This window comes from Falco naumanni, chromosome 6 (genome assembly GCF_017639655.2).
Source record: "Falco naumanni isolate bFalNau1 chromosome 6, bFalNau1.pat, whole genome shotgun sequence".
Taxonomy (NCBI): domain Eukaryota; kingdom Metazoa; phylum Chordata; class Aves; order Falconiformes; family Falconidae; genus Falco; species Falco naumanni.
In genome coordinates this window covers 59,175,734-59,201,972 of record NC_054059.1, presented here as the reverse complement: position 1 = coordinate 59,201,972, position 26,239 = coordinate 59,175,734, and the positions used below count along the sequence as shown (strand labels likewise).

The following is a 26,239-nucleotide window of genomic DNA, read 5'->3' as shown; positions in this document are numbered from 1 at the left end:
TCTTTGAGGCAGTGACTGAGATTAGGAAACAACAATAAATGACTGATTTTATATCACTTATTTAATGATATTGTTTATATTTCCAAAGCTTTCAGGTATATAATTGAAACATTATGAAAATGAGATCCAGAACATATTCTTGTCATCTCTCAACTCAGATGGGAAGAAAGAATCAAGGTTAAATGTAATGAAAAATAATAATTTTGCCAAATGAAGCTGAAAAAAATAAAACATTATAGTATATTAAAACTTTGTCCTGATTATTGGAATTAGATAAAGTCTTGAATTAAATTAACTGATTTTCAGAAAATTATAATATCATTTTAAGACAGCTTTCACAGTAAAAACCTAGGGCAATAACATACATAATGTTATATACGAAATCACAAATTGGGAAGGAAAAAAAGTCAGTGGAAATATAAAAACACCCCCGAAAGAAAATGAAAGATTGCCATTTTACGATAAAATATTCTCTGTTGGCAGCTCTGTATCCAGAGCAGATATCATAGGTGACTGTGAAGGCATTCACCATGAAGCCTTTTATTTGCAGTGTGATCCCGTGTGGGAAGAGCTACTTCTAGGACAGGACCTGTTTCTACCTCTTTCCAGAAACCATTGTCTGTTGCAATGACAGTGTTTGCAGCCAGGTCCTGTGCAGTATGAAGGCACGCTAAGACCAAGAACCCAGTTCATATAAGGCCATTACCAGTAATCAGAAAACACCAACCTGACCCAGCAGTGTAACAGCAAATCTTTCTGAATTGCATCAACCTGTCAAAGACTCAGTTGTCCAAAACTCATGTGAGTCAACTATTTGATTAAAGTAAAAATGGGTCAGCAGGGAGAGCAGATGGGAGAAAGGGCTGATGTTATCTTGAACTATGCTAAAAATGAAAAAGCAGTATATAGTTACTGGTGTGATCAGACTCTACAAGTAGTCAGGTTGTACATAGAGCATCATGCTGCTTCACCAGGTAAATATATAACTGAAAGGTACTGCTGCACATTTCACAGATTAAACACAAAAATATAGTAAGGAAATGCAAACAAATAGCAGCTGGCAAAAATGCATGATTATTTACATTGCCAGAGTACAGACAACTGAGATGCCTGTTTTCAGTCATGTGCCTTCACATGGATGAAAATGCTACCCCATCTCTTTCTTAAGGTAATAAATCCATTATTTCTACAGAAATGCACAAAAGAAGGTTGAGGATTGGTATATCTACTTCCATTTCTCCTCTATAAATTATTATCAGTAATGTGCTGTGAGGAAGTCCTTTCATTTCATCTAGTAAATTCAGCTACCCAGATTTCATATTTTTTCTTTTTTCTTTTTTCTTGTTGTTGTTGTTGTTGTTGTTGTTTGCTGATCTGAGATTACATTAAATTGATATGTTTACATATTGGAAATTTGCATTGTTTTAGTTTCATGAGTGCCATCTCACATCATAGCTTTTAATCTGATTTATGCTAATAGCAAATGGTTGGCTAGTACATTCTCCATTTGCATGGTCTTCACTCCCAGTCAATCTGATTTACCCACAGAAGAAAAGCAGAAGTACTAAAATTATTTCATTTGTTTCTTGGGACCTTCATGTTGGCAAAATACTAGTTTTCCACACCTTTGCCATGTTGTTTCGCTTTCTCTGCTCACTTTGGGCTTTAGAAAGCGAAGAGTTCATATTTCAGCAACAGGCAGGCAAGGAGGTTATGCTTTTACTGCTTCAAGTTAAATAGAAATATTCATCATTAACATGATTTGCAGAGTCAACTTACTGATAGCATATAGAGCTGCTCCAAGTAAGTGTGAGCTTCAGGCTGCACTGGTCAATGAGACATAAAAATAGCACCAGTCACAGAGCACATTTTCATGACTTAGTGAGGCTTTTTCCTGTCAGCAATGTGATTGAACGTTAAGTAGAAATGATTTAGGATTGCAGGTAGTCTTGCAATCTTGCTGATACAAGGGCTATATTCAACCTTTCACTCTTTAGATAAGATTAAATGGAAAACAGACTCACTTCAATTCTGAGCAGGTAGGTAAAGAAAAACAAGAAGAGCAAAAGAGGCAGGAAAACACACACACCTCACACACACATCAATACTTTGTTAACAATGCAGCCTTTCCATGACAAATGGGGCACTTCTGTATTTCTGTCTTGTCAAATACAGTTCATTACTGCTTGTTTTGCCTCTGCCCCATAGAAACTTTTTCCAGGTACATGTGGCCAGGTGTATCACATTCTTGCAATGACATGTACTACTGTAACTACTGTGGACCTCAGCAGAAAAGATAAAGTGCAAAATGTGAGCGATCACAGGACTCAGTCTCTCTAGTGTCCTGGTTTCCTTGCCTTTCTCTTGGAAGTCTTTGAGTGAGTCTTTTCTTCCTTGTTTGAAGGGGCATTAGTGGGAAATTGCAGTCCAAATCCATTAAGTCCATTTAAGAAGACACATTGAAAGTAGCGGACAGGAGCTAGGAAAACAAGGAGAGATGGTTAATGTTTATAGCTTCCAAACTGGGACCATGAGTCTATTCCATCTTCTTTCAGAAAACATCTGTATAATTTCATTCCCATATAAGTAAATCATAACAACACAAATCTCTATCGTGTGATCACAAGCCAGGTTCCACATATCAGCAAGATTTTAGCTAAAGCACTCAGTGAGACATCTTTGTAACACAAGATGAGAAATAATTATTCACAATTTCACATTTAAACCCATTATTCCTCTCAGTGTTATAGTCCTACTTCTCCCTGAGTATGTGCATTTTGGGATAGCTGAACAGAAACCAGAAACCCTTAAAATTTGCACATATATTTTTCCTATTGTATATTTCACAGCCACTTTCATATATATTGAAGGGTTCCAGAAGGACTTACATTTAATAGTAACAATGACATATTTTATTAGGCTTCAAATGAATTCTCTTTTATTCTGAATAAAGGGATCATAAATGACAGTATCTCCTTCCTAGTCCTTCACAATCATGGAGGTTTTATCCCTTTTGATTTTTGAGCACTAGCCTGTGTAGTCACACTTCTCACCATTATTTTAAAAGCTTTCAAGAACACATACTGTAGCACAGATGGAATTGACCTAATTTGTTCCAAAAGCTGAGATTTTCACTCTGAAATTGATGTTGACAAGATTTTAAAAGATAACTATTACTCAGTTATGTGTTTGGGAAAATGACTGGAGGGATGTTGTCATCTGAAACAAGTTAGTTTTCATGCAATTGATTTTCTTATGACTTTTTCTTTCCTCTGCTCTTCATTCCATATATTAAAAAAAAAAAAAAAGAAAAAAAAGAAAAAAAAGAGCTGTTCCCTGTGACAGTTCTAAACTGAAATGGACACAAGGGCTCCCTGTGTTGTAGGCTGAGGTGCACAATTTATTTATTGACTGCCAGGTCACAGTAAATGGTGGACCAGAGAGTGGTGTTTTAGAAATGCCAGTATATTCAGTTCAGTTATATTATCCTCTGTGGTCTTCTTGCCTGACCCATGCAAAGGTTAAGTCTTTGTTATCTAAAAAGCACACTTGAAAATGGAGTTGGACATCAGATCCTTATGAAAATGGCTTACTGCTTTTCCACTAAGTCTAAGAATGGAAAAAATATTTTCCCCAAATTTTCAGTATTACTGATGTTCCTCTGTTAGATGAATCTGCGATTTCTTCAGAAAACAGCCAAAGCAATTCCCATGACCAGAACTTACAGCCAGAATGTGACAGACCAAGGTTTCCCTGCGAGGCCTGACAAGCCATGGACTAGGTTCAAGGTGTGGATGTGCCGTGTTCTCTACCATCGGTCATTTTACAGAGGCATTTGGAAAAGACCAGATAGTTTCAACAAACAAACTTATTAGATCCTTGAACTAAGGTAACTATTGTAAGTAAAACTAACTAAAAGCAGTGTATTGCCATAAAACCTGGTGTGATTAAAACCAATGTCCTCCTACCAAAGTACTCTGTCAGAGATTTCTCAATCAGACCTTTTTAAAAAAAACACCCTACCAAATACACAAGTACCTAAAATTTAATCCCAGTGGGTGCCAGTTTGATAAAGAAAAATGCCTTACAGGAAGAATTAAAAACTCATATTTCACTGTTTTAATGGAAATTATTTCTGCATATTCTTCTTATGGATATAGAAATGAAAATTAAAATGTCAGTAACTTTTTCTTCTTTATGAAGGCAAGCAGGGCATCATGTGCTTTCTAGCCCTAATAAATACCAATAAATAATTTACTGAAGGTTAAAAAATTATTGTATTTTACATGCAATCAGAATGCAAAAATTTTGCTCTTGTTCTTCACCCACATTTACATAAAGTCCTGATACATACTAGCTTATATAACTACACATTTAAAAGCATTTTAAATATGGATATATATTGTAGTTATAGCATGCCTGAAACCACAGTGTTTTCCAGAGGTATTATCTGATCATCATTCTAAAATCACTACTAGTACTGGCCATTGCAACTATTTAATTTGAAAATCTGACTTACAGTCTATTGTTAAAAGCCACTAAATGCATGAAGGGAAAGGGAAAGGGAAAACTTTCAGATTTTTGCAAATTGGCCAACAGCCACAAACTAATTTCAAGGGCCTTAATACTAAATTTGAAAAATAGGCACAGAAAATAATGATTAAAAAGAAATCCAAAATTCATGTGTATTTAAAATGTGTAATGCAAAAGATCATCCTTGATTGTGTTATTTCTGAGATACCTGTAGTGTTTGTGAAGTGAGCCCTGTTTGGTTAACATGTACTTATGTTGAGTGCAACATTTTGAAGTGACATTCTAATAGTTATATAGCCTGTTACTTATTATCTGTCATACCAGATGATATAATATACGTATCAGAAATATATATACTTATACATAACAGAAAATATCAGTTAAATGTAAGATAAAGAAGAAACTCAGGATAGATAGGGCTGGTAGTGATGACTTTTATTCTGCTTACTTTCATAAGACTCTAATTCCAATAACTTGTTATCATGTTAACTACTTGCGGTGAAACTTTCAATGCTGAAATTAGCTGCAGGCTGAGCTTGTTTTTTGGCAACAAACCCTGAAAGAACAATGTAGGGATATTTTTTGTGGGAAAAAAAAAATCCAGCTAAGAAAAAGAAATATTTTTTTTTTTTAATAAAAAAATCTTTCCTTTTAAAAGTGTCAGTATCCTAGGAGGCTAGAGGGACAATGTGGAAGGCACAAGACATCTGACTTGTGTGTCAAGGATGATGAGACTGAGATGGGACGCTGTGGTGGAGACTGCCTGCTCAAGCCAAAAATGTGGTCTGCCATGGTAGGAGGTTGATCTAGCAAAGTACCCAGGGCAGGTGATTCTTAGAGCAACTGGAAGACAAAAATAAGTGGTACACAATTTGACCAAAGAACTTGAGGAGAAAAATAGACATAGCTGTGTCAAGAGATTGTGACCAAGGAACTGGAAAGTGGTAGGGTAACCTTATGTTAAGAAGCGAGCCCTTGCTGGAGATTCTGACAGAAAAAAACCAGAGTAGGAGTTATTTTGTGGACAAAGTGAGAGTGGAAAAGCCTGAAGAGTGGAAGTAAGATAGGATAAACACTGCAAATGGGATGGGAATAAGAACAAGGGGACTAGAAAAGGCAGGATATGTACAAGAATTTTTAAGATAAGGTGGAAAAAAACTATCATACTTCTTCCATGAGAAATGTGTAAGGGCTATGAGGCTAAACAACTGTGAATGTTCCAGCATACTGTATTCCAAAATCAGTGTCATGGACAATTGCTCTGCTGTCAGCCAGCAGCCAACACCACTGGTAAACCACTTTGTCCCTCTTCAGTGCTCACATATTTTGAGGATGACAATGTAATGCTGTTGGGAAATTTTCCTTTTGTGCAAATGACAGGAGCTCTTGCTAAGGGGCCGGGGTCTGCATGGGCTGTAATGTCAGGGTCTGAGCTGGTACGTATCAGTGTGCAGAGCCAAAGGCCCTTTCCGTGCTGCCAGTCACAGAGGCCTCCTCTATGGTATGAGTGAAGCACCACGACAAATTCACCTGTAGAAGGTGTCTCCTAGCCTCTCAGGCATAGGCAAGCCTACAGCCAATGAGAAATTTAGCTATAGCAGCTCTTCACTGGAGAAAAGCTTTCTGACAAAAGGGAAAAACGTAGATTCTGCTTTAAAAAAAAAATCAAAATACACAAAATAATTAATTAAAACTCTTTGTTGACTGTTTCATCTTGCAGAAGGATATAGTAAAAAAAGCAAATGTTTTTTTCATCAATACTAAACAGTCTATAGTGGAGGATTTAAAATATCCAATTATCCAAAAGCAACTTTATGAATAACAAGTGATACCTGAAACAAAAATTTGGAAACTCTACCTTTTAATTTTCAAAACTTTTCAATTAAACTTTTCTGATTTTTTTTTTTTAAATCTACAAATTTTTCTGAAAAAAAAAATTAATTTATAACTGGAATGTCATTGGAATGAATCTGAAATATTTCACTCTCAAAGGAAAAGCCCCAATTTCAAAAAAATGTTTGGGGTTAGGTCAAGCACAATGCTTTGTGGATTTATTCTAATATTAAAGCATTGTTTATATATGAGTAAATTAAGAGATTCACTTGTTAAAAGATTGAACTATTTTGATACATCATACTGTATGTGAGATCTAGTAGTTACTTTTATCAGAGTACAACATTTAGTAAGCAAGATGTTATTTTTCCAAATGTAGGTACAGAAAGGGTGCGTGATCAGGTTTTGGATGACAGCCAAACTATTTTAAAAGGCTTTTTTTTTTTCCATAGTCTCTTTGTAGATTGCTTCTTATTAATTCTCCCAGTACAAAGCTACTCATTTATAACAGAAAATTTCATCAGCATGCCTTGCTGGGACAGATCTTTTGTATTTTAGCTAATCAAGCAACTAGAACTCTGAAAACTGAAGTAAACATACATTGCAAGTGTCTGTTGTATTTATTTATTTAATATTTTCTGGTATCTCATCTGTTGTCCTTCTTTATGGCTGATGAGATTCACACTTTTTGTAAACTGATTGGTCTGTCTTAGCATATTCTAACTTCTTAGGCAAAATGAAGTCAGCTGCCCATATGGTAAATCTATGGAGGAGGAAATGGTTTCAGAATTATGTTTCTCCCTATGTGCTTTTTCATTATTTCCTTTTCATGTTGTCCTTCTCAGGTTACTTTAGCAAATCTCAGCTGCAAAACATGTAGGTAAGAACTTAATTCAAAAAATACCAACAGCTTTGGAGCTGTGTCTATAGCAGATTTGGCAACACTGTTATGATACAAGCCATAGTTGGGAGAACAATTTGAATTTTGGCATGCAATCCCATTCTGCCTTTGTAATTCCTGCATTCAATGTGAATATGGTAGGTATCTTTTAAACTGAAGAGGGTTCTCACTTTGAATGCATTGTCTCATACCTTCAGGGCAAATGTTACCGGGAAAAGATGAATAGTAGAAGCAAAACATGTGGTTTAACACCAGACATTTTGTCCTGATGCTTTTCTTTAGGATGCAGTTTATAAGAATTTATATAATTACTTAAATTTTCCTTATGAGTATTACTGAAGAAACAGAAAAACTCAATGCTGGAAAACTGTAGAAATGTTTTTATGTTTTTTGTTTGGGTGTTTGTTTTTTTTTTTAACAAATTATAACTAATGCTGTTATATAAGGACATCTGATACCTAAGACAAATTGATTTCTGAAAGGCTGGAGAAGGGGGTATTTCCTTCTTTGTTTTTCACTTTGTGAAAGGAACAAGCACTTTTTTTTCCTCACAAAAAGAGAAAAATCTTTTAAGATATTTTTTATCTTTTAAAATGACTTTTGCCTGGATGGAAATTAGTTTGAAGTGAAAACAGCCAAGATGAGTTCCAGAAAGCAGAGAAACAAACCAACCCCCTCTGGAATCAAGGTTTATGTGAAACTATTTAGAGCTGGTCAAGAGGAAATGCTAAGTGCTTTCCATAGATAGCCAGTAAATAATACAAGTATTCCATGGAGTTTATGTGTGCTCTTGATCTCCAAATGACATGCATCTCACACAGAGGGCTGGTTTCAAGAAATGTGAGGAATATTGCAAGAGGACTCTCCTGGTACTTTCAGTTCTTCAGCAGAAAGGACGAAACCAGCCTATTCAGGTCCCTCTGGAAGGCAACACGTCCCTCTGCACATCAGCCATTCTTCCCACTGTTATGTCCTCTGCAGTGCTGGGGGTACACTTTGCTTCACCATTCAGATCATTAATGAAGATGATAAATGGAATCAGTATTGACCCGTGAATTACCCGGCTAGTTACTGGCTTCCAACTGGACTTCCTGCCTCTGATCACCACCTTCTAGGCCTGGCAGTTTAGCCAGTTTTCAGTTCACCTCACTGCTCATCTAGACCATACTTCAACATTTTGTCTATGAGTTTCCTGTGTGAGACAGTGCCAAAAGCTTTCCTGATGTCAAGGTACACAATATCCACTGACCTCCCCTGGTCTACAAAGTCAGTCATTTCATCATAGAAGTTTATCAGGTTGGTCAAGTGTGACTTTCCCTTTGTGAATCCATGCTGACTATTCCTGATCACCTTCTTGTCTTTCATGCGTCTGGCAATGGTTTCCAGGTTTAGCTGCTTTATTATGATCCCAGGTTTTGGGGTGAGCCTGACCACCCTGTAGCTTCCTGGGCCTTGACCCTTGAAGACAGGAGGAACATTTGCTTATGACAGTCCTCAGGCACCTTTCCCAATTGCCATGATTGTTCAAAGATTATTTTGTTTTGAGACTATTTTAACATTGAAAGAGCTAGAATGCAAATTACGTACTATTCTTCATTAATTGCTCTCATTAAGCCTATTGAATGGAAAAGGTAATAGGTAAAAGGCAACTAGCTGACACAAGTCCTAGTAAGGGATGAGGCATTAGAGAACAAATACAATCCCAAAGCTGTAAGAGTGTTGAAATAATTAAACAGTGTTCTTAGATACTGTTCCATTTCCACATATTCACATAAGGCAAATAAATATACCAGCAGAACTGACTTGGCTGAGAACCAGCTGACAGGCTCACAGGACTCCAAATACATCCCAGAATCATATCTAAGTTTCAAAGCATGCACATCTGTCATACCCCGTACAGATACTGTTATGGTGTCATCCACAAGTCCTTTACCATCCCAAACAGATTACTCATTGTCTCATGCCTGGCTAAGGCAGTGAAGAGTTAAATCCACTTGTACATGGCATAAATCATCAGTTTATGTGAATCCGTGTAGAATATTGGAATCAATGTATGAGAAGCTTCACACTCAGGTTTCAATACTGCTTAAAAGGTGGTTACAGGTTTTTTTCCTTATGGTGGCTTATATTGGTTAGCAGTCTTTATTTACTGTCTGAGCAGTAAGATTCACACTCAGCCATTTACATTTCCAAAGCATGAGAATGCAGGCACTGATGAAGTAACAATAAGATCCCAAATCCTTTTTCTGCTGAGAGAAGGATTAAGGAATTGCTGGTAAAGAGTGTATTTTTAAATCTGAATAGATCACCAGAACTTTCCATACAAAAGGAATAAAGGGGTCCTCAACCAGAGGTCCCTTTCTCTGACAAATCTTGATGAGGAAAGATTTTCATGAGAAGCCCATTCACCAGGACTATTAAGCATCTGTCAGCTAATTAAAAGAACCCTGCAGTGCAAGAGACATTATAAAAGCTCAATGCTAGGTAAATACTGATTTGTTTACTTTCATTCTGCATATTTATGTCTTTGTAGATCCTTATATCCTGAGAAGTTTATTTTGGAATTCTTTCTGTGCTGATTTAGCTGAAGTAGTTCCTTAAGAAAATTGATGAATATGAGGGCATTCAATTGTTAGAGACAGGATGTATCTTAAAAGTCAAGGTGCTAGGAAACTGTAAAAGAGTTTGACTTCCAATAGATTGATCTACAGTTTCCAAGGGATGAGAGCTCTAGCTTCACTTAAGCAGCATGTCTGATTTAGAAATTGGTAATTCAGGGGCTAAAGAAGGAAAATCAGTTTTCATTTTCGTTAGCTACACACTGTCTAGTTGGGAACATATTTAAACTCTAAGGATGACCAAGGAACTTGTACTAATTTGCATGAAAACTTCTCCTGAGTTAATATAATTTGGTACCATTTTTAGTTTGATAGTTGGACTTGATGATCTTAAAGGTCTTCTCCAATCTACACGATTCTGTGATTCTAAAGAGTACTCCTTTAGCATAGCTTTCTATCATTCAAAATGCCAAACTATCACTCAAGTGCCTATTCAAGTAATTACTGGGAGTTTTGTGTAAGAAATTATGGTGATCCAAAGAAGCAAACGAATGTACTTTTTAAAGATAGTGTCCTTAAAATTAATCTTATAAGGAGAAGGGGTAGAAAATTCAGAAAGGAATAAAATTTACTAGTCATAAAGAATATAAAGGTGTTCCTCTTCATGTGTTACAACAGTTAAAGTCCCCTTTCTAGGGTCAGATAGCTGTTTTCAATGCATGTCATCAGAAAAAAGATGTTAATTAAAAAGCAATAGCTTTTAGCAATAACAGTTTGGTTATTAGGGAAAAATTACAGAGCATGTGTGAGAAAACAATTTTTATTACTACTGGTTTTTAGTTTGAATCAAATTTCTTCACTTAAAGACTTCCCTAATAGAATTAAAGGATTCAGCAAAGCACAAAAATTCAGGCAGTCATAGCATTAGAAACAACTAATCAGTAAACAATTACAAGCAAGAGGAAAGTATTAACAATTGCACTCATTTCTTTGTGATTGCTTCTCAGGAATGTACATACTGTGTTTTGGTTCAGCAATCAAAACAGAACCACACAAGAACAAAGAAGACTTGTTTCAGTGACTGGGGAGCTGAAGTTTTTTTTCACTTACTAAAGGGCAAGGATGAGAAGCAGGTGTTTTCTCCCTTGCTCTGCTTCCTCTGTCAAACAATTTGGGTTCTTTCCCTTAAAATTTCATGAAAATTACAGTATGATAAACTGACCAGAGAAAGCGCAGGGGCAGATGGTGAATAGAAGTGGTGTGGAATCCTTGCTAAGTATCACAAACTTTTGCCTTCACACTTTCTAAAACAAGTACATAAGTCTTTGTGCTTACCGGCACAACACAACTGACATTTAATTTAGATCCCATTTCTCTGAATAGCAAAGTTGAATGCAGGAGACCAAATACTGTTTTCTTAAATTCACACCATGGTTCATGTTTAGATACTAGCTATTCAAAACAACATGGTTTGCTTCAAAAATTAGATTATTTCTGTTAAATCAATTTCAATTCCTTTCTTATTATTGAGCATGCTGTGTACCCACACTACTGCTGCTCTCAGGAAGTACAATGCTTAATGGGAAGGAAGAGGCGAAAGAGAAGAGGAGAAAACTTTTATACTTCTATTACACATAAGAAATATTACTACAACTTTAAATCAATTCTGTGTATTTAAAAACATCCCCTTAAAATGACATTTTCTAGCACTGTATAGACAATGTGTACACAGGGAAAAATGTTGCCACTTGAGGATACTTCTTTTGCATCTTATTTGGAAAGAAAATGAAGAAATGGCTAGAAAGTAGCTCTCAAAACTACTTTCAAAGTAGTCTGTGATACAATGCAATTGATTGCTTGTCTTTGCAAAGACCATTCAAGTTTTTATATCCATTTAAATAGGGGGTCTGTCAGATAAAAAAATATTTAATAAAAAAGTACTAAAAATGTGTGAGTAGCAGAGCTAAATAATAACAATAACATTGTTATTACAGCCATTAGAACTCTGAATGCGTGTTCTCCTTACTGGCTCTTTTTCAAATGTTGTTACCACTGCAAGGTCCGGAGAAGGTAAAATAGATAAACTTTAAAAGAATAAATACACCTCCTCCCAAAAATAGTGCTCAAGAGTAAGCAAAAAACATCCAGAAGTTTTTTCCTTTTCTGATGAGTGTCTAAGGTCCCATCTCACTCAGGAAATTTGCTAAATGCACAAAAGAAACCAGCCTTTATTTGTGTTTCAATCAGTGGAACAAAAATAGTAAGTACAAATTTAGTAGTATGTGTCTCTACTAACACTTTCGTGGTATAAAATGTGTGGTAAATGTATAAAATCAATAGCATTAGAAAATCACTCTGGTCATATTTAACACCATTAGAGGGGAAAAATATCACTGCAGTAAAATATATCTATGAGATCAGAAGACCAGAACTGGTTAAAACCAGTTATGATTTGTTACTTATCAAAGCCAGTGCTCTTTTTGAAACATAACAACAAAGCTCAATGAATGAGATCTTTATCCTAACAAAATTGATTTCTGCAATAAAAGGTGAAGTTTATTATTTATATCTTTTACCTTTAATGTTATAGATAACACCTAACAACCACTAAAGGTAGAAAAAAAAATCTGAATTTTGCTAACTGGCTCTTGCATTGTCTAGTAAGAAGGCTTAATGGATAAATAATCTGTATGTTTAGAGAAAAATGTTTTATTCTGTGTGATGGTCACTGCACACAAACCACGTAAATGTCTGAATATCCCTGAAGTGGCTTTACCCCAAAATTAGTTTAGAAATTCTTTTTGTTAGGTAGTTAAACCATGCAAGATGTAACAGTGCAACACATATGTGGTAATACAGACACTTCCAACAAAGCATAGCAATGATCAGAGTGCACACTCTTTACAATTTTGATAGCACTGTGCTTTCGAAGGACTCTGGTACTGGCATTATGTGCTTTATTACTGAAACATTGGAGAAAATGAATGAATCATTCAAGAAGTGATACTTAGGAGGGATCAACAATTTAATGCAGACCTGATCCAAAGTCTATTAAATTTGTTGGATTTTTTCAGTCTGCAGTGGTAATTATATGAGGTGACAGTGGTATTTGGTGAGCAACAATATAGAATTGGATTTTATTGCTACTGCTCAATAAACAATGACAGTGTCTTGGTAGGATTCGTTGTGTGCTGGTCATACCTTAGGGATGTTGACATGACATGGTCTCTGTTGATTTATTCCTATGGTCAGCATGTTAGATTAATGTAATTACAACGTATTGCATTAAAATCATTGTTTCAAATGAACTGTCAGACCCTAAAAGATTGGCTTAAACTTTACATACAAACACATATATGCATAAAAATATATATAAAACCAAAGAAGAAGGTAAAAACAATCAGGGATCTTATTATCTTAACAAGATTGGATAGCAAATAACTGGAAGTTAATACCAGATCCTTATTCACCTGTTGTCCTAGTTTCAGCTGGGAGAGAGTTAACTTTCTCAATAGTAGCTGGTACAGTGTTGTATTTTGGATTTAGTATAATAATAATGTTGATAACACACTGATGGTTTAGTGATTGCTAAGTAGCACTTACTCTAAATAAAAGACTTTTCAGTTTCCCGTGCTCTCCAGTGAGCAGGTGCAGAAGAAGCTGGGAGGGAGCAAAGCCAGGACAGCTGACCACAAACTAATCACAGGGATATTTCATACCACAGAAGGTCATGCTCAGTATAGAAACGGGGGGGAGTTGTCTGGGAGCCACTGATCACTGCTTGAGGACTGCCTAGGCATCAGTCACTGAATGGTGAGTGGGTGGTATTATACATCACTTTTTTTCCCCCCCTTGTGTTTAATTCCTCTCTCTTTCTTTTTCCTTTCCATTACAATTGTTTTTGTTGTTATTGTTATTATTATCATCATTATTTTAATTATATTTAACTTTTTTTTAGTTATTAAATTGTTCTTATTTCAACCCACAAGTTTTACCTTTTTCCATTTCTTTTCCCCATCCCACCGGAGGCACGGCGTGGGGAGTGAGTGTGGTACATAGCTGCTGGCTGGAGTTAAACCACAACAGCTGTGAAGGCAGGGGATGGAGAGGGGAGGGGAGAGGAATGGTGTGTGATAAGGCAGTGAAGCAACTAATGAAAGTGAAGCTGGTGTTTGAAAGACACAAGTGCGTTCTTCATTTCAGCTATCATTCTAACAGAACTCTTCATTAAATAAAAGGTTTTTCTGGATGTGTGTTACATTATATCCTGGTGGGAGTCTGTTACAGACCACCCAACCAGGATGAAGAGACAGATGAAACATTCTATAACAACTGGAAGTCTCAAGATCACTGGCCCTTGTTCTCTTGGGGGACTTCAGCCTACCAGATGTCTGCTGGAAATACTACAGAGTGGGTAGGAAACAGTTTAGGAGATTCCTGGAGTGTGTGGAAGCTGACTTCTTGACACAGCTGGTCAGTGAGCCAGACAGAGGAGATGTCCCACTGCACCTGCTGTTTACAAACAGGGAAGGACTGGTGGGTGGTGTGGTCAGAAGACATCCTGGGCATAGCGATCATAAGATGATACAGGTTTTGATTCTCAGAGAAGTAGGGAAGGGGGTCAGCAGAGCTGCTACCTTGGACTTCCATAGTGCAGACTTTGGCCTGTTTAAAAGCCTGGTTGAGAGAGTCCCTTGGGAGATATTCTGAAGGGCCAAGGGGTCTAGGAAGGCTGAACGTTCTTCAAGAAGGTAGTCTTAAAGGTGCAGGACCAGGCTGTTCCCATATGCCAAAAAACAAGCCATCAGGGAAGAAGACCAGCCTGGCTGAACAGAGAGCTTTGGCTGGAGCTCAGAGGAAAAAGGAGAGTTTACCACCTTTGGCAGAAGGGGCAGGCTACTCAGGAGGACCATAAGAATGTGACGAGGTTATGCAGGTAGAAAATTGGAAAGGCAAGGCAAGTGTCCAGCTAGAACTCAGGCTGGCCACTGCCATAAAAGATAACAAAAAATATTTTTACAAATACGTTAGAAACAAAAGGAGAGCCAAGGATAATCTTCATCCTTTATTGGATGTGGAGGGGAACATTGCCACAAAGGATGAGGAAAAGGCTGAGGTACTTAATGCTTTCTCTGCTGCAGTCTTTAATATTAAAACCAGCTTCCGTCTGGGTACTCAGCCCCCTGAGCTGGAAGACAGGGACAGGGAACAGAATGAATTCACCACAGTCCAAGAGGAAACGGTTAGTGACCTGCTGCTTTACTTAGACATGTACAAGTCTATGGGGCCAGGTAGGATCCACCTGAGGGTACTGGAGGAGCTGGTGGAAGAGCTTGCCAAGCCACTCTCCATCCTTTATCAACAGTCCTGGCAAACTGGAGAGGTCCCAGAAGACTGGAGGCTAGCCAATGTGACCCCCATCTACAAGAAGGACAGGAAGGAGGAAACTACTGGCCTGTCAGCATGACCTTGGTGCCAGGGAAGGCCAGGGAGCAGCTCATCCTGAGCACTATCATACGGCACAAGCAGAAGAACCAGGGGATCAGGCCCAGCCAGCATGGGTTTATGAAAAGCATGTCCTGTATGACTAACCTGATCTTCTATGACAAGGTGACCTGACAAGATGGATGAGGGAAAGGCTGTGGATGTTGCCTACCTGGACCTTAGTGAAGCCTTTGACACTGCCTCCCACAGCATTCTCCTGAAGAAAGTGGCTATTCACAGCTTGGATGGATGTACTCTGTGCTGGGTTAAAAGCTATCTGGATGGCCAAGCCCAAAGAGTGGTAGTAAATGGAGATGGCAGCTGGTCCAAGTGGTGTTGCCCAGGGCTTGGTATTTGGGCCAGTTCTGTTTAGTATTTTTATTGACAATCTGGACAAGGGGATCGAGTGCACCTTCAGTAAGTTTGCAGATGACACCAAGCTGGCGAGTAGGGGGAGTGTTGATCTGCTTGAGGGCAAGAAGGCTCTGCAGAGGGATCTGGGCAGGCTGGATCGATGGGCCGAGGCCAGTTGTATGAGGTTCAACAAGGAGAAGTGCTGGGTCCTGCACTTGGGTCACAACAACCCCACGCAACGCTACAGGCTTGGGGAAGAGTGGGTGGAAAGCTGCCTGGTGGGAAAGGCCCTGGGGCTGCTGGTTGATGGCTGGCTGAACGTGAGCCCACAGTGTACCCAAGTGTCCAAGCAGGCCAACAGCATCCTGGCTTGTATCCAGAACAGTGTGGCCAGCAGAACTTGGGAACTGGTCATCCTCCTGTACTCAGCACTGGTGAGGCCACACCTCAAATACTGTGGTCAGTCTTGGGCCCCTCACTGCAAGAAAGACATTGAGATGCTGGAGCATGTTCAGAGAACACGGTCAACATGCTTCACACAGCAACGAAGCTGGTGAAGGGTTTGGAGCACAAGTCTTATGAAGAGCAGCTGAGGGAACTGGGGCTGTTTCATCTAGAGAGGAGGAGGCTCAGGGGAGACCTTATTGCTTTCTACAATGACCTGAAAGGAGGTTGTAGACAGGTAGGGGTAGGTGTCTTCTCCCAGTTAACAAGTGACAGGACAAGAGGAAGTGCCCTCAGTTTGCACCAGGGGAGGTTTAGATTGGATGTTAGGAAAAACTTTTTCACTGAAAGGGTTATCAAGCACTAGAACAGGCTGCTCAGGGAGGTGGTGGAATCACCATCCCTGGAGGTATTTAAAAAATGTGTAGATGTGGTGCTTAGCAATATGGTTTAGTGGTGGCCTTGGCAGTCCTGGTTTAATGGTTGGACTTGATTATCTCAAAGGTCTCTTCCAACCTAAATGATTCTGTGATTCTATGATTATGTGTACACATTTATCTTCCTCAGTGAGAACTTTTCTGCTTGGGAGCAGCAGCACTTCTTCATAGCAATAAAAATTCAGGAACGACAGAGTGCTTGAGCTATGCTACTGACAAACCCTGATAAGCTCAAATTCATCCTGCTTAACATCAGACACTAGAGGTACTACCTTCTGGATTTAGCTCTAGCCACATGACATAATGCTGAGGCAATTCAGATGCTGAAGGGATGAGTAACCCACTGGAGAAGTTCCTTTCTCATTGACTATGGAACTTGTGCAAATATGCTTTTATTTAAGCGCTTATGATAAGGATGATTGGATCTGTGCCTGTGTGCTACTTACGATGAAAGATGAAGGTAAATTAGAATATGTTCCTCACCTTGAATTTGCACAGTTCTAGGAACAAGGGAAAACATAAAGAAACCATAGAAATTCAGTAGGCTGGCTTCTTTAAAATGTTTCACAGCATCTGCTGTCAGTTCTGGTCTCACTAACAGAATTGCATCACATAATTATGATTTGTCCACTGGATTTGACTATATCCATAATAACCTGGAAACATGAACTTACTCCAACATCAAGATGACTGTTTTTCAGCTGATAAATCTAAAAACCCAAAATCTATGTTGATAAAAAAAGTAAGACAGAGTCTCGGTCCTCTAAGCAATGTCCCTATTAGAAGAGAAGGGATGACATTAGAGGAATTGCTTCCTAAAGTTAAGAGGAATTTGAAGAAATGCCCATTTATCTGAAACAAAGATAAATAATCTTTGACTCGGAAAACTGTTGAAGAATTTCATTTTGTATAAAACTTTGATTCCATGAGGTATGTCATGGAAACATATACTATGTACTTTTTTACCCTTTTCTTGCAGTGTCATTTAAGAAGATTATAGCAGTCAAACTAAAGGGTAAAACCAACTTAATAATAATAAGTGTTAAGATACTATATATTGATATTTATAGCAAAATCATTCAGAGGCTTATGCTGAATTTTGATTTTGGTTTGTTTTTTTCATTTGATTTGGCACAGATTTTATATAAATTTATAAATGCTTGGAGCCACTTAGTTTAATTTTAGCAAAAGGTTTTGACCCAGTTAAGAGGAAGGGAATGAAATCACTGTCCAACAGGCATAAATAACATTACTAATTGGATTCATTTTGCAAAGTTAATGAAATCAGGTTCTCATTATTGGATCTAACCCAGTATGTTAAATAATATATTTTTTCATATTCTTTTTTTCCATAGGCTATGACCCTTGTATGTTGTTTAGTTAGACCAATTTATCCCTACATTTACAGAAAATATAGATGTTTCTTTAATAATTCACTAGGCAAATAATTTTTAGGCTTAACATGAGAATTAATCAATTCATGAATTAATTGCAACCCCCTCAACTTTTGATAATCTTGTCCGTTGCTGATTTTTGCTCATCCTCCAACTGATTTTTTTTTGCCAAAGATCCTTCTTTTGAGTTTTTCTTTACTGTATTCCCTGGGATAATTTTGCTCATTCCTTTTGATGTAAACAACCATTCCAAGCTCAGAAGGCATGTTAACAAGTGTGAAGGGAGATGTCTAGTAATGTTTGTGGACCAAGATTTAGAGTGGACTTGAGACACCTTGAACAAGATTTAGTTTGAATCACAGCACCTATATGTGAAGTCACGTTCACAAATCAGATCTTCAGTGACAACAGGAAATATCCCCCCATTATGAATTGCAAAGCTTTCCAGATACTAAACTTAGTGCTGTATGTCTGGATGAGCCACAGAAGCTAGCAAGCTACATGCATTAGTAGATGTGCCTGATGGTATAAGAATTAGACCAGAATTATTTCTAAATTTTACCCAGTAACCATTTTGAAGTATTTTATGTAAGGAAGTCTCTGAAGTAGAAACTGACCTTTATATCAAATAGATAAATCTTGCCTATTAACCTCCAGTACCAACGACTCATGTATTAATTGATCTGGAACTATGCAAATTCAATAGAAACAGGCAGTTGTTCCAGCCACACTATTTGGTAACTCAGCCACCCTAGTGCCCTCCTGGGAAGTGGAAGGTATAAAGCTGACTCTTTCCAGGTGAAGAGGGCTCTGAAAGAGTGTGAGCTAAATCTCTTGGAGAGTACACCGTAACTACACAGGTATAAAGAAAATAACACCTTCACCACTTTTTTAAAAGCAAAGTAATTACTACTGCATTTTGTCAAGAGCCTGATGTTACCGATGGGTTAGTTGTACTCAAAGTATGTCTGGCAGGTAGGAATTGTTAATGAAGTTTTTGGATCCTAATGAAGTTTTTGTAGGAACTGAGCACTAGGCTAGCAGTTTTGCCTATTTCAAAAACATGGGTGTAGGGGCCAAAATATTCTCTGTTTGCATGGGAAGGTGCCTTATGGATGCAGAAAACTTAAGCTTTATGGAATCTCTTTAACAGACTGTTTGGGACATTAAAATCTTGAAAAATAATGTTTTGGGTCTTACCTTGTATTTTTAGCAGTGGTATTTTTTGTTAATTGGCAAGGACTGCTCATTATCTTCAGGATTCATCTCTTACAGATTTTAAGTGAAAGTCTAGCAGTGGGGTCTGTAAAGCATTCATGGTTGTGACACAGCTAAGGTTTGCACAATAATTAAGAAAAGGTTCTCAGTAATTTGAAGACTGAGCTAGTAAAGATCAAGTACTATTAACATGTAGCTAATATTTAGATACTACATGGAAACTGAACTGAATCAACCCTTCTTTTGTCACTGTGTTGGTAACTGAAAACTTAAAATTGTTTACAGGGGAGGTGGACTTTAAACTGAGTTCAAGTAACTCTTAACATAATGCAAAGTTGATTGAGAATCAGTCTCAGTGATTCCAAATTGTAAATTAATCTTGACAACAAATAAACTCAAGGTGAGATAAAGGAATTACCATATATAGCCGAAGATATATGTTTGGGATTATTTTACATCTAGGGATAGAAGACACAACAGGAACCCAAAGTGCTTCTACATTCTCCCCATGAAATTCTTCCCAAAGAAAAAACTTACCCTTTGGGCATTTAAATGGAATATCTGTAATTCATAAATTAGATTACAATGCTACTATGCTGAGACACTATCTATAAGCTTATAATTTACATAAACTTGATATTTTGGTCTCATTTCTGGTGTGTGTTTACAGATTTTAAGTTTCAAAATTTACTGCAATCGATAAGTTTTCCAGTGACATATAATCAGCTTCAGACCAGATGATAAAGCTTTCATTTTACCTAGCTATGTCAATGTGGCTGATATTGCCTCCTTATATGGCTTTTCTATGTAGGAACAATCAGGAAGATTAATTCAAGATAACTTTAAGAATGGATTAATTAGGCCGTATAAAAATGTTGTGTGGGCACTCATTCAGAATTCAAGCAGTCTTGTGAAATTTTCATCAATTCAATTTCAAAATAGGTTAAACTAAATTAAATCAAGGTCACCTTAGTTCTTAGCAAGTGACCACTCAAGCATTTAGCACTATTTAACTGAGCTCTTTAGACATACACCTCTTGTTAATGCACAGTATTCCTCCATGTCTCTGCTCAGACAAACCTACCAAGTTTTAGTCTCCAAATATTTCTTTAAAAGTCAATTTCAGAACAGCGGAATGACTAACACCAACAACCAAGTTGTTAAAAAACCTGCATATGCACCCTTGGTCCTCACAATTCTACAAACATAAAGTGTTGAGACATTCATGTGTATCCACAGAATGGAGGCTGTTCTACATGGACTCTTGCAAGCGCAGGTCATCCTGCTCTGGTGCTGAGTACCTGTACTGCAGAATGATGAGCACCCTTGGAAAATCTTACTGAACGAAAATATCCTGCATAGACACAGGTCTTGTAAATGAGCGAGCACAGATCTTATACAAAAGATGCTGAAACTTCTGAGAATGCCAGTTCTTTCTGTTATTTTACAGCCAATGGCACACCTTCTTATGTCCAGAAAATACAACATTGATATTAGTGATTTATTGCTGAATTCTGGTGAGGAAAAAATGATGAAACTCTTAACACAAATTATTTCAAGGATGCTATTACTGTTTTCATTATTACTTGCCGAGACACAGCTGTTACAGTTAATGGTCCCTTACTTGATCTATCTTTCTATTTTGAGAAAGGACATCACATCTTTTCTCCTCAATATTTTTTTTTCACCTTCTTTGATCTAGCTGCATTCAAATGGCCAGCTTCAGGAGTATGAGTTTACGCAGCTGAAGTTCTGGCAGAAAATGCTGACAGAATAGCAGAACCACCATACATTTAAGATAAACAGACTGGGGGGAAAGGAGAGTAGAAAATACAGTATCTGCAGTTCATCACTTATCTATAGATGAGAGCTACCTGTCCTGCAGTGATGAAGTTCTTGCCTTGCCTTTTGAATATTCTGCATTATTTTTAAAGTAGTTCAATGCTTCTATTTTATAGAATAGTACTGATTGTGCTTAATGAAATTGACAAAACCTGCAACTTAAAATAATGGACAAGTTTATGTTCCCTTAACAATAAGAAAACATCTTAGAATCATACAATCTTAGAATCATAGAATGGTTTGGGCCGGAAGGGACCTTAAAGTTCATCTAGGTCCAACCCCCTGCCATGGACAGGGACACCTTCCACTACACCAGGTTGCTCAAAGCCCCATCAAAGCTAGTTTTGAACACTTCCAGGGATGGGGCATCCACAGCTTCTCTGGGCAGCCTGTGCCAGTGCCTCACCACCCTCACAGGAAAGAATTTCTGCTTAATATCTAGTCTAAATCTACCCTCTTTTAGTTTTAAGCTGTTCCCCCTTGTTCTATCACTACATGCCCTTGTAAAAAGTCCCTCCAGCATCATTGATGGTGTCTCAAATGGCTGTCATATCAAAAGTCACATTAAACAGAACTTTCTTCATTTGCAGATTTGGAAATCATCTTTGCATTGGAAAATATATTACAGGAAGGCAGAAAGTGTGAAACAAAAAACCAGCCTTACAGTAATAAACCAGTCACCACATGCTAATACAGACGTGATGATTTCATCCACTGGAGCTGCTGTTTTTCATGTGGTGATCACTACGTGCCATTGAATATCTTTTGCTGATAATATGATGAAATGATTCCTCTTTATGCTAGAAGATAACTGAGAAACTGTATTACTCTCTATAGCTGCAGAAGCAGAAGAAAAATCGAGTTGAGAAATGCTTCCTCCTCCCTCCTCTCGCCCCTCCCCCACCAAAAAAAAGTGCTAGCATAGTATGTTCATATAAACAGTGTTCTCCACCTTGCTTAATGATAATTTTAGTTTTCCCAGAGGTACAACTTCTTTGATTGGACAGTAAGTATAGATGTTGTCATGTCCAAGAAAGTTTTAAACCTCTAATAATTTATGAGGGTAAATGCATGAGTTATGTAAGTCTATTTATGACATATCTATTTACATGGAAGTTAGAATTACTGGTTTGATTTTTCAACTTTGAGAATAATTCACACATTTCTCTAATTTAACAAAGAAATTTATATGGTATTAATATAAATCTCATTATTTCTCACTCTTCGTGCTCTTTCATCACAGCCTGTCTTTATTTCTGTCACATTTGCACATCTGTGGGCTTAGATAACAGCATATTAAAACCATCAACCTCTTCAACTAGCTGTATGACAAATGCAACACATTGTTTCTCTAGCTTTCAGCCATGAGGACAGTTACAAGGTAATTACAATAAACATAATCAACTTTTGATTAATTTTGATTTTCACAGTCTTGTATAAGTAGACAGGTGTTCATACAAAGGGTATGGTAGATAGTCCTCACCACAGAACTGAATTTGTACACTCTTCAAATTTTACTCTTCAAAAAGAGTACAAAAACCTGCTTCTGTGTACTTGCAAATATATTTGTTGCAAGAAGAAATAAAATGGAGTTCCAAGAATTCCCATTTGTTTTTTTTTTGCTGTGTGGGTAAATTTCAGTCTGGGTACAGGTGTCAGTTTTGACATTTAGGACAGGAGAAAGAAAGGAAAGGGATTCTGAGTAATTGCTAACAGCTCTACAGGGGAGTGAAATTTAGTGTCTACTGCATTTATCACCATTGTTTACATAAGATATAGTACTGCTTAAAAATCTGTTTAAATGTGGAGCATTCTAACAAATTGAAGAGATATACAGCTTTTAAAATTGCTTATTTTTCTCTATCTGATTAATCTTTAATATCAGGGAAATGCTGAAGGACTGATAAAAATCTAAGAACACATGATTCTACACTTTTCAGCTTTTGAAAACTGAAAGAAAATTTAGTATTTAAATTTTTAGATTACCTTAGAATGTGCAAATCCTTTTATATTCCCATTTATTAGCAAAAAGTGTTAGTATTCAGTGCACTGGGGAAAACACACTGGCTTCATTGCAAACAGAACAAGCAAAAGCTATCAAGTTCCAATCAAGTGTACGTGACCTAGGATTTGGTTGCAATTTTTAAATTCTCAGTTTGGGCAAATACCAAAGAAAAAAATTCATAAAGAGAGACCTCTTTGATGTTCTTATGGAAGCCTTTCATCCATTTTCTGAAAAATAATGACTTTTCAGTGGACAAAGAATAAATTGAAAATACTTATGTAGTAAGTATTTTTTGCAAAGCCAGTTATGAAGAACTATATGCACAGAGCTGCTTATGGTTTGGGAAACATCCGTTGTGCAATGATAATGTACAATTAAATTAAGCAATCATAACAGTTACTGTAAAGTGAAAGCCACAATAACACAGTTTTTGGATGATGTAAACTTTGCGGGAGTGTGGTGTGCAGGAGAGTCCAGTGGCAGACAAGTTTTAGTCCATTCCAGTTTTACACTGAATTTAGCATTTTGCTCCATAAGATAATTATTTTCTCTCCTGATAAAAACTTTGGTTTAACTTACTGGTTATTTATTATGATTAGCACTACTTGACCTATATGAATTCTATATAAATAAAATAGTAATATTTTTTTGTTAGCGTAGATTCTGCCTTCTGCATCTATCCGTTTACAACAGAATCATAAAAAGAAATAAAAGTGTGTATCTGACTTTATAACTACGTATTCCTGATTTTAAAAAAAAAATTAAAAAAATGCTAAGCCATTCATTTATGTAAATGTAGTTGCCCTTATATAACAAAATTTTGTGAGCCATGTGTGCAAATATTTTCATACAAATATACGAGCTAACATTCGGATGCTTATCTTAGAAGTTCATTTGCATTTCTCTTCCTTGATATCAGATTGTTTTGTCCTTGTTTTATTCTTAGCTACTTTTTTAATATATTCTAATATTTAAGTTTATACATACGGACAAATAGGTATTTAAAAATAAATAGATACATATAACTGCACATACATTACACATTTTATATCGCGTGTGTAAGACTCTAAAGCATTCTACTTATAGTAAGTGGTAAAAAAATCATATGCAATGAAATAGCCTGGATGGTTAGAGGTGAAATTCTTTCCTCAGTAGTTCAAGACAACAAAGTTGCACTGGGAGGATCCATAGTAATACTTAGTTCATATTTTCTGTGCAAACCGGTTAAACCTCACAGGTGAGGTTAAGGACTTTGGTTCTTGTCTGTCATGATTCAGTGCAGTTCCACTGAAGTCTCAGGGATTAATTTATACTAGTAAAGAATCTGGAATATATTTTTATTTTTACTGTAAAGTAGGAAAAACATGGAGCTAACCAATAAGACAATGCAGGGAGATTTCTTCCTGAGATGCCCTACCCTTATTCATCTTTTTTTCAAGGAGGATTGGGCCAGGGGGCACACTGTGATGGGAGACAATATTTATTAATGTGAGAGAAAATAAATTGAATGTGCTTCTCTTTATGAGGTTTTGTTATAGAATAGATTTTCTGTGAGGAGCATATGTTTTGTTTAAATAATGCACTTCCAAATTAATTACAGGACAATTGGTTCATCAAATAATTAGCTGAATATATGTTTAAAAGTTTAGGAAGTGGTAAAGCAATACCATTTAAGCAATCATTCTCCACAGGAACAACATTTATGGATTTAGTTTACCTGGCTTGCCTCACATCTCATCCTCTAGACTTGAATGAGAGATGTGAAAAGAGAGCAAGTGTGATCTTTGAAAAAAACAACAAACCCACAACCAAAACCCAAAAAACAAAAAGGAAAAACATGGAAGGAAAAAGGAATTTCCTTTACAATAAAGTAATATCATGTACCTGATGTCAGATTGTGATGTTGTGGAACTTCTTTAACTGGTGGGACAAAAAGAAAAAAAACATAGATGTTAAATTAACCTACAGTTTCAGGCCAAAATACTGAAATAAATAAAACCCACGCTAATTTCTTGGAATGAACTCACAGACAGAAATCTCTATAAACCAGTTTTTTTCTTTAAGCATGACTTTCTTAGTAAAATTTTTAAACATAGAAATATTATGTCTGGTAATACCACTGAAGCAAATGGCTTCTAGATACTGGTTTAGCAAACTTGTACCAGTACACCTAACTGTTATTCTTTGAAGGTGCAGGACCTCAATATACAATGTTTATGTGTTAGTCACTTTAACCAGTATAGAGAAGACATTTATGTCTTAGACCACTAAATAAATTAGTGTCACTTATAAAAAAATTAGTGTCACTTATTACTATTAGTTATCTTTGGAGGTGTATCAGAAACCATTTCTCTGTCTGCATAATCAAGGCAGTGCGGCGTCCAACAGGTTAGGATATAGGTGACCATGAAGTCTATCTTATGTGTGAAAACCACTTCTTGTTATCGATGTAGTTATTCTGCAATATGAAGCTGGTGGTCTGAAGCATCACACAGGCTATAGAGACGAGCTTTGCACTACCGCCCTAGGAAGCATAACCGTTAGATACGTGGGGATGCCTCATCCTGATAGTCTATGGATTTAGTGCTGCAGGGCTCTGTAGACAGGCTAATGCTGTACCGGCCAGAAAGGGTCACACACTGGGCACCACTGCAGCCAGATTTGATGTGCTGGTGTAATCCTTGATACTCATATGCAAAGGAGACATTGGGCATTAAATTACTGGGGATTTCTGTACAATTTCATCATTTTTGCTTACTTGCATGTATTTAGAAATACTAACAAAGCTTCTTTTTCCAATCCCATGGAAAAAAACCCCTAATGTTTGCATTTTCATTGCTGTTTGCAGAGTTTTAAATCCTTTTATTACCTTTGGTTTTTTCATCTTTCAGGTGTTTTTTCTCAACTTGTTTTTCTAGGAAGGAAAAAGTAGCACAGGTCAAAGTTTGTAAATCGACTGCTGAATAGATTATTACCTAGACTTTTCAAGTAAAATTCTTTGAAAATTAACACAGATCTTTTATGGGTTGTTTCAAAGAGCAATACATGCAGATTGTAATCTTATAGTATCTTAATTGTGATCTTCTACATATATATCCACACAGAGAATAAATTCCTACCTTCTTTTCCCTTAGCTGTCTTTGTTTTTTTCATGGCTAGAAAGATTTGCAAGGAAACAACATTAAGTGACAGGCATCAGAAACATGGAGCTCTTACAGTAAGTGCATTGCAAAAAG

General features: G+C 36.9%; 1 long non-coding RNA gene across 1 annotated transcript; it reads right to left on the bottom strand.

The window, feature by feature from the left end:
• Positions 1 to 397: 397 nt before the first annotated feature.
• LOC121090353 lies at positions 398 to 25,918 on the bottom strand. The gene is made up of 3 exons (XR_005828528.1): positions 25,873 to 25,918; positions 24,888 to 24,923; positions 398 to 2,479 (listed from the first exon to the last, which is right to left on the bottom strand). It is a non-coding gene; the product is annotated as an uncharacterized LOC121090353 (long non-coding RNA).
• Positions 25,919 to 26,239: the final 321 nt, after the last annotated feature.